This window comes from Zophobas morio, unplaced genomic scaffold (genome assembly GCF_036711695.1).
Source record: "Zophobas morio isolate AGI-343-1 ecotype UQ-CSIRO unplaced genomic scaffold, CSIRO_AGI_Zmor_V1 ptg000005l, whole genome shotgun sequence".
NCBI lineage: Eukaryota > Metazoa > Arthropoda > Insecta > Coleoptera > Tenebrionidae > Zophobas > Zophobas morio.
In genome coordinates, this window is record NW_026972110.1 from 13,483,423 (window position 1) to 13,487,140 (window position 3,718).

A 3,718-nucleotide genomic window follows, 5' to 3' on the forward strand; every position below is an offset into this window, starting at 1 on the left:
TCATCACAAATCCCGCAAACGTCGTCATCGCTCTTCTTCCAGCTCAGAGGACGACCGCCGAGAACTTTGGAAACGATTGCGAAGTCTCGAAGCTGAACGACATCGAAGTCCCCTGCATTCCCCAAGTTCGGGTCGCGTGCTGCGTGGCGCGGACGAACCTTCAACAAGTTCGGGTCACGAGCTGCGTGCCGTGAACGAACATCCCCACGACGACGTTGGCCGTCGCCTGCGTGGCACGGCAACGCCTGGTTCGGCTACACTCGATGCTGCAGGTGAAATAGGTTGTCATTCTAACCAATCCGTGCAGTCTGAACCTACGCACTTAAGCGATCGAGAAGCTAACCTTGACGCTGCACAGCCGGTATTCCAGGAACACGATGACGTGGCGCTCGATCCGCACGTACTGGAAATGCCCGGTGAGACCGGCCCATCAGCAGCTGCCCCGTATCAGTTTCACTCGACCTTGTCAGCCAGCTGGAAAAGAATTTGCTGTCAGGGCTTAGATCCGGCCAAAAAATCGACCCTTTTGAAAGACGTTGTCATCCCGTCTAATGACGAATTCTTAATCCCACCAAAACTGAATCCGATCGTCAGAACTATTTTGTCGGGCCCAAATCAAACCCGTGACGACTCTCGGTGCGCCGCTCAAGCGCAGTTGGGCCAGGGGCTTAGCTTCCTGGGGAAAAGCATTAATGAAATTATTACAAATCACAACACCTCCGCAAGTCAAACCAAAAAGGACCGAAAACTCCCTCGTACACCCAGCAACGGAAAAGGCACCACCATTAACACAGGTACCACACATAGCAGGTCGCCTGCGGAATTTTCATTCAGTATGGCGGTCAATTTCTACTAGCCGAACGTTGCTGGACCATATAGCGGGGTATAAAATTCCTTTTTCTCGGGAAGTTCAGCAACGCTTTATTCCCAGGCGCCAAAATTTTTCTGTCTCCGAAAAGGGAAAAATCACCCGCGCCGTCCAGCACCTGTTAGCTCAGGGCGCAGTCCGCAAATGCCTGCCGCGCAACGATCAGTTCATTTCCCCAATTTTTCTAGTCAAAAAACCGAATGGGAAATATCGTTTCATCTTAAATCTTAAGCAACTAAATACATTTGTGGCCACTTCTCATTTTCAAATGGAAGATCATCGAACAGCCGCCCGGCTAATGCAAAAGGGCTGCTACATGTCTACGATTGACCTGCAGGATGCCTATTTTCTGATAAACGTAGACACTGACCATCGAAAATATCTTCGGTTCGAACATAATGGCCAATTATATGAATTCACTTGTATGCCATTTGGTTTGGCATCAGCGCCTTAGGTTTTTACAAAACTCACACGCCCTATTGCATCCCGTTTATGCTCTCGTGGCATTTGTTGCGTGATCTACCTGGACGATTTTCTCATCTTTGGGAACTCGGGGGATGCTTGCTCTCGAAATGTCTCTGTGGTTGTCCAGGTGTTAACTTCATTGGGGTTTTTAATCAATTGGGATAAATCCCAAACTATTCCATCGCAGAGATCCAAAATCCTTGGGTTTCATCTTGGACAGCCACATCATGACAATTTCCCTTCCTCTAGAAAAGCGCAAGAAGACTCTTAATATGATTCGCGATTTTAAAAGCCGAAGCCGCTGTTCAATTAGGGCTTTTGCCCAGTTTATAGGGACACTTGTATCGGCCTGTCCGGTGATAAAGTACGGACTAATGACACTAAAGCATTCGAGCGGGATAAGTTCAAAGCGTTAAGAGATCACCATATGAATTATGACACCTACATGTCCCTTTCTTCAACCTTGCAGAATGATTTCTTATGGTGGGAATCAGCAATTCAAACCTCTCACAATGACATACGTTTTGACAATTACGACTTTGTAATTTATACTGACGCGTCTCTTACTGGCTGGGGAGCCTGTTGCGACGACGAAAAGACACATGGTTGGTGGACTGCTACTGAATCACAACATCACATAAATTATCTAGAACTTTTGGCAATTGCTTACGCATTAAAATCCTTTGCAAAGTATAAAAAGTCTTGCAGCATTTTAATCAGAACGGACAATACGACTGCCTTATCATACATAAACCGCATGGGCACTATACAATACCCAGCGCTGTCTAACCTAGCAAGAGATATTTGGGAATTTTGCGAAGAAAGAAATTTATGGCTTTTTGCTTCATATATTAACTCGGGGAAAAATACAGTAGCAGATTCGGAATCACGCAGGCTTCCCGAGGAAACCGAATATGAGTTGTCGGATGGAGCCTTCAACCAAATCACGTTACGATTTGGTGCTCCACAAATTAATTTCTTCAACACGTATTGGACACTACAGGTTGCAGATATGGAACATTTAACAGTCACCGCTCGGCGCTCGCCTTAACTCTGAATTACGACATCGGGGCTGACCCTCTCGTTAAACGATTCATGAAGGGTATTTCCCAGCTAAGACCATCTGAAAGGAAATATCGTTTCACTTGGGACCCCCAAATCGTTCTGGACTATTTGGGAAATTTCTTCACTGATAACTTGACCTTGAAACAGTTGTCCCAAAAACTTGCCACACTGTTATTATTGACAACCGGACATCGCACCCAGTCGATTCATTTAATTCGCCTCTCGAACATCAAACGGTCCTCTGATGGTATCCAAATTTTTATAACGGAGACAATCAAAACTTCGTCCTGGACTGGAACGCAACCCTGTCTTCAGCTACCCTTCTTTCAGGAAAACCCTTCTATATGTGCCGCAACCACATTACTCAATTATCTCAACGAAACTGAGGACATACGGCATTCTAGCCCAGATTACTTGTTTATTCAGACCAGAAAACCGCATAATCGAGCGTCTCGCGATACGATCAGTCGATGGATTAAAGAAATCCTCTTTGAAGCCGGCGTCGATACAGACCTGTTTACCACGCATTCCACACGCTGCTACTTCTTCTGCTTTTAGAAGGGGCGTATCTTTACAAACCATCCACCAAACGGCGGGTTGGAGTCATCGCTCCACAGTGTTTGCGCGGTTCTATAATTGTCCCTTGCATGATAATTTCGCTTTTGCTCGTTCGATTCTAGAACCAGGGACCTAATACTCCATATCAGAGGAACGCTCTCCTCTCAAATTTCTCCTTATTTAAAAAAAAAAAAAAAAAACTGAGTTAAATTTTTCTCCAGCAGTATTCCTGTCAGCTAACTTTAGCCCCGTTATGGCATAAAGACCCATTGTTCTGTTTACGTTTAGCAGTACCCAGTTTTGTAACAATATACTCTTTAAACAAATACATGTCTTCTCTTATGATATACGAGAGCCAGATGCCGCCGCATAATTAAATGATCAAAGCAACTTACCTTAAGTGAAGTTCGATCATAATTATGCAAGGCATCTGGCTCGAAGATATCATAACCCACCCCAAGACCCTAAATGTGATGGTCGTACTTATCAACATTTACCTGCTAGTTATGATTGTTACAAATTCCTTCAAAGTAATGAACCCATACCGCACCGATTGTGGAGGGAGAGGGGAGTCTGCCAGAGTTTCTCCACTCTTTAAACCTAGTGCCAGCAGTACCAGAAAGCGATACTACATGTCTTCTCTTATGATATCTTCGAGCCAGATGCCTTGCATAATTATGATCGAATTTCACTTAAGGTAAGTTCCTTTGATCATTTAATTTTACAATTCGAACTTCTACAATCTTTTGTTTCATGATTCAG